This window comes from Nanorana parkeri, unplaced genomic scaffold (genome assembly GCF_000935625.1).
Source record: "Nanorana parkeri isolate BGI_ZX_2015 unplaced genomic scaffold, ASM93562v1 scaffold65, whole genome shotgun sequence".
In the NCBI taxonomy this organism is placed as follows: Eukaryota; Metazoa; Chordata; class Amphibia; order Anura; family Dicroglossidae; genus Nanorana; species Nanorana parkeri.
The window spans coordinates 445093-458087 of NW_017306333.1; the positions used below are offsets into that span (position 1 = coordinate 445093).

Below are 12995 nucleotides of genomic sequence, written 5' to 3' on the forward strand. Positions count from 1 at the left end.
CGGCTTCAGGAGTGGTCACTTAGCGCTTACCATTGTGCTATATCCCCCAAACTCTCTCAATATATATATATATCTATATATATAAATATATATATCTATATATATATATGTATATATATATATAGATATATATATACACACACACACATATATATTGAGTCTGACGAAGGGACCCTGTGCACCCCTGAAACGTTGCCATTCTTGTAACAATATTGTTATGCCTCCATTAAAGAAGCTTTGCTTTGACACATTTTTGGTGTGCTGGTGACATCCTGTTACTTCATTGATTTGAGTGGCACCATTTACAGTCCCAAGGTGTGGAATTCAATAAGTAAGCAGTGATCAGGTTGTGCTTGTTTATATAAAATGTCCAACAGCTACAACAAAATAAAAAAAATAAAATACATTTACACTTTTCCGCAAAAAAAATCACTGCATTAGAGACCCAGAGTAATGATTGCAATATTAGGCACCTTCCTGTACTCATTTTTTATCACATCAGGAGAAACATGGTTGAAGTGCTCCCCTGTTGAATACGATTTGTATCATTATACTGCACTTATCTTGCTGCCTTGAGAAGTTGAGGTAAACATACCTGAATTTTCATATTCCTATTCCTGTTTTAAATGTAGCAATAGCCTTCTTTTCTTCTTTAAAGTGAAATTAAACCCTCAGATTTTTTAACATAAAACAATATTGTAATGTGTGCCTTACTGTAATCCATGGTTGTTTCCCTTCTCTTTGCTGCTCTTCCTTTTAAATCCTTATCTCTTCTCATGCTGGGTGAGAACTTCTGTTTTGCAGCAGAGTGCCTCTTCTCTGGAATGTTACATGGTGTCTGTGTGCGCGCTCCCGACCTGAGCCAGGATTACAGGATGACGTCCTCCCGACATCCACATTCCCGCCCACTTTATATTGGCAACAGCTGCTGCCCACATGTGCCGTTGTTTTACTCTTTTCTGCTGTGTTCTTGTGTGATCAATTCTCCTAATCAGAGCAAGGTATTTTTTTCTGTTTTTTTTAAACAAACTTTATTGCTTATGTTTTTTCAATGAATAGGTTGTTTATGAAAAAAACATAAGCAATAAAGTTTGTTTAAAAAAAACAGAAAAAAATACCTTGCTCTGATTAGGAGAATTGATCACACAAGAACACAGCAGAAAAGAGTAAAACAACGGCACATGCAGGCAGCAGCTGTTGCCAATCTAAAGTGGGTGGGGATTTAGATGTCGGGAGGACGTCATCCTGTAATCCTGGCTCAGGCTGGAAGCGCGCACACAGACACCATGTAACATTCCAGAGAAGAGGCAGTCAGCTGCAAAATAGAAGTTCTACCCAGCATAAGAAGCGATAAGGATTTAAAAAGAAGAGCAGCAAAGAGAAGGGAAACTACCATGGATTACAGTAAGGCTGGGTTCACACCTGGGCGTATCGAATATGCGATTCGCTGTAAAGAAAACGCGCGACAAACGCGCGCTTCCGAGGGCTACCTGGCTGTATCCCAATGGATACGCTCGGCAAATATGCACCAAAGAAGCTCCTGTACTTCTTTGGGCGTAGGGCGTTTTGCAGCGCGTTCCTACGCGCTGTAAAATGCCCAGGTGGGAACAATGCCCATAGGCAATCATTGTTTTTCACATGTTGAGCGTTTTACAGAGCGTAGGAACGCGCTGTAAAACGTCCAGGTGTGAACCAGGCCTAAGGCACACTTTACCGTATTGGTTTATGTTAAAAAAATCTGAGGGTTTAATGTCACTTTAACAAGGGTGGAAACCAAACACTGTGAGAATGTTTTTTTTTTATGTAACAGCATTTTTTGTAAGCTTTTTCATGTAGTTGTGTTTAGTCTTGTTACAACATTTTCAGTTTGTATATAACATGGGAGTTCAATACTGTGTTATTGGACAGTTCTGCTATCTCAGTTACAATGTAATAAGAAATATTATGTGTTTTTTTTACTCTATGTGTAAGTCGTTTACATAACTGTCTGTCTGCATGTCTCATTCAGTACCAATAAAAGTGATATAAGCTTCAGTATTCAGTCGTCTGCTGTGTGTTTGTGATTAAATATATTAGTGTAGGCATATTATGTAGTAAATACCGACAACCATTTTAACTAACACTGGGCTGAAAGAATAATAAAAAAAAGGGTAGCATGAATTTCCAGTGAATGCACACTCTGATTTTCTTTTGCAGCTTTTGACTTAATGTAAAAGAAAGAAGAGTGTCTGCTACAAAGTAGGGGGCATAAAAGGGAACCTGTTGTTTTAAATAAATATTTTTAATGACTTTCAAACTTATCACAAGCCTGTTCTTCCATATTTGTGTTGTTGTATCAAATATAGAGATTTACAAATTAGCCACTAGAGAGAGTTAAATGTCCATGCAGTCATCCATCTCTTAACAACTGTTAAGAAAAGCTGTTAGCTACAGCAGCCACTCAAGGAGAGTATAGTCTTGCATTGTGAGAAGGAGTAGCAGTTCACAAACACTGAGACAGATTTACTAGAGGAGTTAAAGCTTTCACAGAATAAACTGTGAGACTATACACTTCAATTATCCAATCATGTGAAAAGCAGATTCTTGTTTACCTTTTTCATTGGCACATAATTGGAAAACTGCAGTGAATATTCACACAATTATTGTGTGAAGATTTTCAACTACTTTAGTAAATGAGCCCAACTTTGTAGCACTGAGAAGTAGCAGGAGGCAGAGCCTGAATATGTAATGAGCAAATATGGTTTCCCCATATACATGTATAATTAAAAACTTTACATAGAAACTAGGTTAAAAAAAAACTATTATCAGTAATATTATTTACAAAAAACATTGTTGTCTTAAAAACATTGCAGAGGCATAGAAACATAGAAAGAAAAATAGTTTTTGAGTAAGTTTAATGTGTTCTTTTGGATTGCACCTGGTAAGCAGTTATAATGTTCAGGAGTCTGGATGTTCAAGACTGTTGGGGCTCATGGGTGGCTGAACCCATACAACATAAATTCCGATGTATTTTCCCCAACAAATGTTACGTACACCCTCCCATAGAGGTTAAAAGCTGTCTGTGGCTGTACGCTGGTATACACCATGTTGAGTAAACATGCGCATGTAAACGGGTGCCTAAACCCAAACACAGACTGTCCAACTAGAGTTGGACTTTAAGGCTAAACTCCAAATTGTTATGTATAGAAAATTTGTTTTTCAGTGAGCATGTAGGAGCTTCCATAAGAACCTATTTACAAACTCTTAAAAAACTCAAAGGACAAAATCAGATTGGGTTTGGCAGCTGTTGCATATACTGTATTAGAAATATTACCGAGACCTGGATGTCTCATTACAAAAAGGAAAATCGACATACAAGGTATATAATGGGATTCAATATTTTCAATTTCATGCTGGCCAATCTGCTTTTATAATATGGAGACCAAACTAATGTGTGTTTAATGGTGAAAAAGCAAGGGAATGAGCAGCAAAACAATCACTTACCTTTAACTAAATATGCCCCTTAATTTGCTTCAGTATAATAGATGTTTAATTTTACTTAGTTTGACTTCACCTTTAAAGTTTTGAACTTTTCTGAAAATTCTAAAATATATACTGAATAAATGTCACTTAGTTATAACAAAAACAATAAGTAAAGGTTGCCCGAATAATAACTTGACACGATGATTAACCCGGCTGTGTTCAGACAAGGTTATATGAATATCATTGTTATTCTGGTTCATGGTTCTCATCAAGTGCACAGCAGTCTGATGCTGAGCGATATTTCCAGAAATTAATGGCAGGTCATCATCACTGTCTTTCGTAAGATCCAATGACAACTCAGCAGACGAGGTTGGACTTCATGGCGCAATCATAACATTGTGTTAAATACCACTGAGCTTCATCTGTCATCTTTTCTAAGCTTTCAGTTTGGAGGTCTTAAACAGAACTGAAATTCACCTCATCTGACTCTGTTTACTGTAATACGAATGCTTATTTATCCATGTACAGTATGTACATTGGAATAGCCTTACATTCAACCATCATTCCTCAGTTTTGTGAGCAAGCATTATATAAGGCCAACAACATGGGGTGAGTGGCTTCAAGAAAAAGATTTTACAATAGGTACAAAAATTTTATTTTCTTTATCATCTATTAAGGGACACAAGAATGTAGTAATTCATGGGCATATGGGATGTTCAAAACCAATCTGAGGGGTGGGAAACAGCCACCGAGAAATTCAAGGGATGTGAAAATCTTACTAAAAGAAAAATCAAAGGAATCAGTGCCTGAGCAAGGCTAGATGAAAAAAGTGGAGATTGTAGTCCATCCGTGATCAGTGATGGACTACAACCTCATGTATAGTCTATCACGGGAGCAAGCTTGGAGCGGTGACTACTTTACAACACACACAGGGAGTATGGGGAACAAAAGTAGGCACCCTCCAGAAGGAAGGACAGTGTCAGCACCAATTCAGAGATGATTTGAGGATCTACAGCCAGGTGATAGGCAAACAAGATACATTTTTAGGATTGGAAGCCTGAGTTCGCTGCCACTTTAAGCATTCAGCAGCATTGTCGGACCTGCACAGAGAAACAGACTCGTTGGAGCTTTGTGGTCATGTGACCGCATAGAAAAAGCTTTCAGGTATTTACATTATGATTTATAAGAAACTGTATTCAGGCAATATGAGAGCATTGGGAAGCAGCATTTAAAAGGTGATAGCCTTTTAAGGATAAGGAGTTAAGGATATTAACACCTACTTTAAATGTAGGTGTCAGAAATCAATACAGCTGGATAATTATATAGGTTGTAGATTACAGAACAGATGAATGATCAAAGCTTGCCAAAGAAAAACTATATTAAGCCTCCAATAACCTTGGCAAGATGGATTGAAAATATGGAAAAGAAAAATAAAATATTGCAAACTCTAAAAGTGTAATGTATTGAGTAATAAGCTGTAAATAAAATATCTGACACATCCTGTACGCGCATAAATAACTGTGCCAAGTAATGAGGCAATGATCTGGTGGAAAACTGGGGTCTGAAATATTTCCTAAGTATACAAAAAAATCAGAGACCTGAAAACAAGTCTGGCACATTTGTTTTCAGCAAGGGGATTTAAGCATGCCCTCCCTCCCGATGGATCTTGCCTGACCCTTGTTAATGAGATATCCTGAACCGTAGGGCCAGGTCACACTAGAAACTATGTAGCTGAAATTTAGAGCAGCTACATATCTCTCCGCTTCTCTGGCAATTTCAAGCCAGCTACAGAGGTGCTGCTGTAGCTCACTACAATCTGATACAAATCACTGATGATCATTATCAGCAGCGTTGGATAACATAAGCAGCTGTGAAAAATTGCATTTTAAAGGTGCCATCTTATACATATGAGTTCTATCAGTTATATTAAAAGAAAAATCAATTTTATTTACAAATTATCATAAAACCCTTTAGAAAAAAAATTGAAGATGCATGATGAGACATGATTTAAAGGAGAACTATGAGGTGAGTGCTTTTCACTCACCTCATAGTTCTAGCCGACCTGTGACAATGAAACTGTCACAGGTCGGCTCAGTAGATCGGGAGGTGAGCGAACACATACCGGCGTTTGCTCACCTCTCGATCCTGTCACGGCTCTCTGCCGTGACAGGGGAAGGGCTGGATTCCCCCCTCCCCGCTCCGATCCTCTAGATAGGCAGAGCCAGCTGTCAGTCACACAGCTGGGCGGATCCCGGCACAATTGTCGGGATCTGCTGCGGCGTCTCAGTATACCGTGAGCAGTAGCTCGCGGTATACTGAGCTTAGGGTGACGGGAGGACGCTAGTTTGTGTCCTCCCGTTACCCTAAGGAGAACTATGGGGAAAAGCCTTAACCCCATAGTTCTCCTTTAATTCCATAAGAATAATGTGTACCCAACCACAAAGCCATATATGTGAGCCCCATTCACTGCTATTTCCACATTCGAAAATACATTTAAAAAAACATTGGTGTAATAGGTGTTGGGTGTTAAGGGGGGAGTAGGTTCAAAGGTATAGGGATGAGAGGGAAGGGGGGGGGGGGGGTCAGTGGCAGACATGAAGGTAGGTGCGTGGGTAGTAGAGGACAAAAAAGCAGGAGGGAGGGAAAGAAAAAAAAAGAAAGGTGGAGGGGGGGTAGAGAAGGAGTGAAGATGTGCGTCACATACCTGATGTAAGCCTCATTTGATGAGGAGAGCCTCCCCTTGCTGCTCTAGTTCACGCACCCCTGAGAGTGAGACAGAGGGTGGAGGCAGTGGCGTAACCAGAGTTCTGGGCGCCCGGGTGTAACGGGGGGGCACGGTTCCGCCGGCCATCTGCGTCCCAGGGTGGAGCGCACACATCCACAACAAGCCCCCCCACGGGATAGCAGATGGTGGTGACAGGTACTCTTTAAGGTGATGCTGCAGCAGACTCTCACAGTTCCTGTGCTATGCTTGCCTGCTGGATTTCCCACACAATGTGAGAGGAGCCTCCTCATGCCAAATCCTTACAGACCCAAAATTATTCCCTATTCATAAAGATTGCCAGAACATTTGCTTTATAATACATTAATACAAAAATAGACAGAGAAGCATAACACTGGCATAAAACAGCAAACACAACAACAAAAGTAATGGTCACCTAGGGCTCAGTCACACTAGATGCAGTGCGTTCCGGCCCGATTTTGGCCAGAACGCACTGCCTCGCATTGCAGCCGGCTCACTTTTTAGTGGGGCAGGAGGGGGCATGGCGGGCCATTCAAGTGAATGGCGCCGTAGCCACGCCCTCCAGCCGCAATGCGATCCGCCGCACGGGATCGCAAGGCATGTTGTGCCTGAGGTCCGGTCCTGTGCGGTGCGATAAAAATAGTGCTTGTAGCCTTTTGATCGCACCGCACAGCATCGGAGCGCTGGCTCAATGTGCCATTCCGATCCCGTGCGGCGGATCACATTGCGTCCGGAGGGCGTGGCTATGGCGCCATTCACTTGAATGGCCCACCACGCCCCCTCCTGCCCCACTAGAAAGTGAGCCAGCCGCAATGTGAGGCAGTGCGTTCTGGCCAAAATCGGGCCGGAACGCACTGCATCTAGTGTGACTGAGCACTTAACAAAAGTTTAATCTCCCATTTCCTTTTTCTGGGGTTTTGAAATCTTCTCACAAAAGTAATTTCAATGGATTATGTCCACTCTTGTTGAAATGTGTTGAAAATGAGCAGGGAAATTTCCCAAAGCAGCTTTAAAAAATGTCAGAGACGATATTTCACATAAAAACTGCAAAATATAAATAATAACATGCAGGGCAGCCATCAGGGGGGTACGGCCAATACTCATGTAAGGGGCCCGGGCAGCCTGGGGGCCCGCCCGGGACCCTTACATGAGTATCGGCCAACTGTGAAGAGCGAGGAGGCGGACGGGCCCCTGCAGTGGAGGCCTGGCGTGCAGACGTCACTTCTGGCCAGTCCGGCGGCAGAGGAGGCCTGGCGTGCAGATAAGAGGAGCTAGGAAGGAGGGAGGGGGATTCAGCCCTGACCAGCCTACCTTAGAACCCCTTCAGAGCCCACTATAGACAGTCTCAGGTGGGCTGTGCAGCATCTATGGTGGGCTCTGCAGGGTCACTCTCAGGTGAGTCCATCACTAAGCCGAGTCCAGAGCGTCACTAAGCCCTGAGTCCAGCGCGTCACCAAGCCCTGCATCCAATCAGCCCTGCGTCCAGGGTGGTGTGGGCGGTGTGGTGGCGGGGGCGGCCTAAAGCCGTGTAAAGGGCCCCAACATTTCTGATGGCTGCCCTGATAACATGTTGTAAACAGACCACATCCATGTGTAAATAAATAGGCATTTACATTTATTTTTAAATGATTTATGACTATTGAAGCTGAAGGTTACCCGGGATATATTTGCCTTCCCTGGTTCCTCCTTCCCCCATCTCATTCACATGGCAATTAAATGTTTAAATAGAACCTGTTTTCATTACATACCGTTTTTGACACAATTATATCACCAATGTGTTTCTCTGCCATGCAATGCAGGCAGATCATGGCTGGTGGGAGGGGCCAGCAGCATGCTGTACATAGCTTCCCGAGAACTTCACAGAACTTGGCTGCAGTACTCCTCTCAAGAGTCCTAAGCCCTGATGCAAGCTGTAGGCTAGCTCTTGGGGGAATGTATGCAAATATCAAAATATTTTGATGGGTGAATGTCATTCTGAAGGAGTATATGTTTCTAGGTAGGTTGCATTTCCATTCAGACTGCCCTAGGTAACACCCACATGTGATGCTGAGCCTCCATGTTTAAAAGAACTGAAATCCAATGAGTGAAAGAGGTGGGCAACGGTCAGTAAGACGGGGAGGAAAGCACTGAGGCAGACTCTATCTGACGAGCTGTAGCTTCTAATGCACATAAACACTAGCCATGTGCATTTAATTTCCTTCCAAAAGGATATTCATAAGAATTTAGTTAAATTCGCACGTTCATCCGAATGTGAACGAATCTGAATGTTCATTTAACGAAAAATTTGGATCTGTTCCAATTCTGTTCAAAATGTAACTAAATCGGACCTGTGACTGTTCTCTGGCCAATCAGATGTGTTTTTGGCTGTTGAGAGTTGCAGCACAGGCACGGTCATGTGACTTCCTGTTGTGGATTTTTCCGAAACGAAGAGTCAGATGGATACGTAATCCGAATAACGAACTGAATCGAATTTTGCATCCGAAATCCAAAAGAAATAAAAATATCAATCGATGCGATTTTTTTTTGGCAGAGGACTTTTTAAGAAGTTTCTCTGTGCTGAGCTTTAGATATATAATATCTCGCTATAAAACTAAGCTGATTATCGAATTATGTAACAGTTTGTCGCTGTATGTAAATCTAGAGTTTGACAAGGAATACAGTTGTATATTTGAAACGTACTGCAACTGATGACGTTTCATAACAGTGGTTTAAGCACTCTGTAGTTGTAATGTTTTTTCAATTGGTAAATTAATATGAATTCTTATTTATCCATTTTTGTATCATTTTTACAATTTATAATTAAACAAAGTGTGCATCTTATTTATAGGCAGTCGTATATGCTCTCCCTTCCAGTCAAGTGAAAATGTTGTAATACAATAATTAAAAAATAATAAATGTTTATGGCATGCATATCATTGCAGCTGAAAGTGACCATACTGGGCATGTATCCAGTGTCAGACTGGCACTGAACCTGCCAGAGTGTCCTCTATTGTATCATCAACATAAGTGCTTCTACAATATAACTGACACTAATAGAGTATGAAAAATACATTTTATTGCCTAATGATATCTTGCAGTTAAAGTGGAACTGAACTCAAAAGGTTCTATGTTATGTTAAAGGTGACATCTGAAAATGTTATTTGTGCCTAAGCAACACCCTGAAAAATGTATTTTTTGTCTGGTATTGCTTCTGTGCCTACAGCCTCATAGTTGTATATCTGCTGCCTCTGACTAGTCTCAGGAGATCTGGGTGAGATTTGGTGACCTTCATCACTGTGCTGCTCACTGTTCTCTTTGCTGAAGAATGTCAGCGTTGTCCATCTCCGTGGTCGCCACCGCCGGGCCCCTGCTTCCTCTTCCGTCCCCGGGCTCCGCCTCCTATCCACGGGCCCCGCCTCCTCTTACATCACTGGCCCCACCTGCTCTTAGATCGCTGGCCAGTGATGTGAGAGGAGGCGGGGTTGCTGTTAGGCAGGCCCCACCTCCTTCTTTAGCTGCAAAAGCCGGTGTAACCGGCCTATTCTGCTGCATCTGCTGGCTGTCACTGACACAGCTCCGCAGCGGCTGTGAGGGGGAACGTTCTCCTTCACAGCTGCTGCTGAGCTATGTCAGTGACAGCCAGCACCCGAGAAGCCATAGCGACCCAGGCGGCCCACACGGCATTTAGTATACGAACTCCCTTTGATCTCCTCTCAGTCCCCGAATGCAGGAAGTGATGTATATTACATCACTTCCTGCATTCAGTGTCACTCTCCAGCTACAGAAGCTGATGAAGCAGATCTCTGCTTCATCAGCTTCTCTGGGGGTCCCTAGGTGACATTAGGGGTCTTGGAGACCCCTGATGTCTCCATAAAGAGGACCTGTCATGTAAATTGGCTATCACATAGGGAGCTTCTTAGCCCCCCATTTAATAGCAATAAAGTTGTGTGTGTAAAAAAAAAAGTAATACAAAAATTAAAGAATCTTAAAAAAAATAAAGAAGCATAGAAAAATTTAAAAAGAAAACATTTTTTAAAAGTCCCCGCCCCCCACATACACATGCAGATATTAGGGTGGATCCTTTCCACTGCAGGGTCCTATGGAGCCATCCTTGTGTGTAGTAGTAAGCTGTGTGTGTCTCCACAAACAAACAGGCACAGCAAGGCAAGACACTTTCCTCTTCCCCCCTTCCTTCTCCCTCCTGCCTTCTTTCTTCTCCGACCTAGTAGAAGCTGCAGACTGCTCTGTCCCTTGTGATCTTGTACTGGACAGGAAGTTCAGGGAAGTTGAGCTGAAAAAGTTGGAGCTGTTTGGAAGCATGACTAAGTCCTTGGACAAAAAGGTAACAAATACTGTGCTGGGCAATGCTTATTTGTCTGATCTGGATTCATTTTTTATAAAATGTTTGAGTTTAACCCTTTCGCTGCCAAGGACGTATGGCATACGGACCTACAAAAGTGCTTCCAGCTGGCCAGGTCAGTATGCCATACGGACCTGGCATTTACAACCACAAAGCACAGGCTTGCTTTAAGGTTAAGGCTTTAAAACTTCGGCTTTGTGGATAACTAAAACATTACAGAGAAGTCAGAGATCAGGAATTGAAATGCATCTTTAAATTATGTGTCCATCACTGGGCTAACTAGTTAATTGAGGCCACGTTCACTCGCAGACATGACTCTGATCATTATAATGCAAATTCTGAAAGCTGGCATAACTACAGCACATTCTCAAGTTCACTCCACGATCTTTGGCACTATCTACTTAGTTATGATAATTTACTGATATTATTTTTAGAAGCCTGCCTGGTACACAGTGTAATACAATGCATAATTATTGAGACCCAGCTCTAAAGAGGAGTTTTTATCATTCTTTGTAGAAAGAAGTTTCAGGCCCCATTCACACTTGGCGATTCGCAAATCGTGCGTTTGTTGCGCGATATCGCGCAAATGCTTGCATTGAAAAGCTTTGAATCGCGGCAAAATCCACTCCAAAAAGGGTCCTGCTGTAGCGACGCACGACCCACGACAGCAGGACCCTCTGCCCCATTGCCATGCATTGGAGAGCGATATCGCGCAGTAAATAGCCGCGATATCGCGGGAATTACCGCGCGATAAATCGCTCAGTGTGAACGGGGCCTTAAGCGGACCTTTACCCATATCTTTAAAATAACAACAAACACACCTTTAGAAATGTTTAGGAATGACAATCTACAAACTCATACTTCTAGATAATTGCCGGCTCTTTATTCTTTACATACATTATTTCTCTTTTCTTCTCCAGTCTTCTGACAGCGGGCATGTGTACTAAGGACAGATTACTAGCTCTCCTTTTACTTTCTGTATTTCTGGCACATGTGACTAGAACATGTGACCATGCCCATCATCTCAGGGGAGGAAAATGCATTTCCCTGAGATCTCCTGAGATTACAGATGAGATTTCCCAGCAATGCTCTGCTGATGACAAGGCGATCCCAGAGTGCATTGCTTTGGCGAACTGAAGTCCTTTTGACCTTTCAAATCAGGAAGTGAATGCTCTGCAAGTGTAAGTCTTTCAAAATCACAGCATTTTACACCTGACATGTCTATGTTATCATTAATCATCATACATAGAGGGATGCATTGGTAGAATTTGATTTTTGAGTGTGAAGGTCCGCTTTAAGTTACTAAGGACATAAAGGGTAGTTTAGAATTTAAAAAGGATCTGCCACATATGCCATGGCTTTGTTGGCAGCACTGCAAATCAAATCATGGCATTCTAAACAGACTGCCGACAAACACATTACTTTAGGGCTCGTTCAAACTAGCCCACTGAGTTTTAGTCTGCAGGCTGATGTGATGTGTGAGGTCTGAGTGTGGAAGCTGCATCACACTGCTTAGATTGTTTTAACTTTATTTGGAATGTTCTCCCTATCTTCTCTTTGGAGTGTTCTCCCTATTCTTTTAATAGTGGCCATTTTTACTAAGGGCAAATTAATCAAACTCCCTTTACTTCCTGAACAATGGCACATGTGTTTGGAAAATGCCTTTCCCTAAGATCTCACAACATTTTGCAGTTTCCAGATGAGCTTTCTCAGAAATGCACTGTGATGTAACCTTCCCAGGATGCATCCCTTAGGCATGGGCTACGTCACAAATGTCTAAGAGGGCCAGGAAGTGAAGAAACTATAATTGTAAGTAAAACTATTTATTTAAAGTGACACTAAACTCAGGAGTTAAACCTTAAAAATACATTCAAGTTTCTTAACTATTACCAAAAATGTATCTTCATCTCAGAATCCATATTGACACTGTCCTTCCTTCTGGAGGGTGGGTATTTTTGTTCCCCTTGGTCCCTGTGTGTGTTGTAATGTACTCACCGCTCCTAGCTCACTCCTGTGATGGACTACAATCTCACGTTTAGTTATCTAATTTGTATTGAGATTGTAGTCCATCACTTGGAGTGAACTTGGAGCGGTGGCTACTTCACAACACACACGGGGACCATGGGGAACAAAAGCAGGCACCCTCCAGAAGGAAGGACATTGTCAGCACCAATTCAGAGATGATTTGAGGTGCTACAGCTGAGTGATACACAAATAAGATAAATTTTTCTTAACCTCTTGCCGTCCGCCCGTAGTAAAAAAACGGACGGACGGCACTGCCCCCTAGCGGGCACGCACGGGCAGAAAAGACCCGACGATTAAACACACCCGTTAAAGGTACTTAAACGCATTTTTTAGATTTAACTCCTATATCAAAGGGGGTGAAGGACCAGTTTCAATATAATAATACAGAAGCTGCCCAAACCAATATATGAACCATCAGTCAAAGCT

The 12995-nt window shown here is 42.2% G+C and overlaps 1 long non-coding RNA gene across 1 annotated transcript; it reads left to right on the forward strand.

The window, feature by feature from the left end:
- Nucleotides 1–1080: 1080 nt before the first annotated feature.
- LOC108804558 lies at nucleotides 1081–11748 on the forward strand. The gene is made up of 3 exons (XR_001942366.1): nucleotides 1081–1093; nucleotides 8929–8935; nucleotides 11607–11748. It is a non-coding gene; the product is annotated as an uncharacterized LOC108804558 (long non-coding RNA).
- The last annotated feature ends 1247 nt before the right edge of the window (nucleotides 11749–12995 follow it).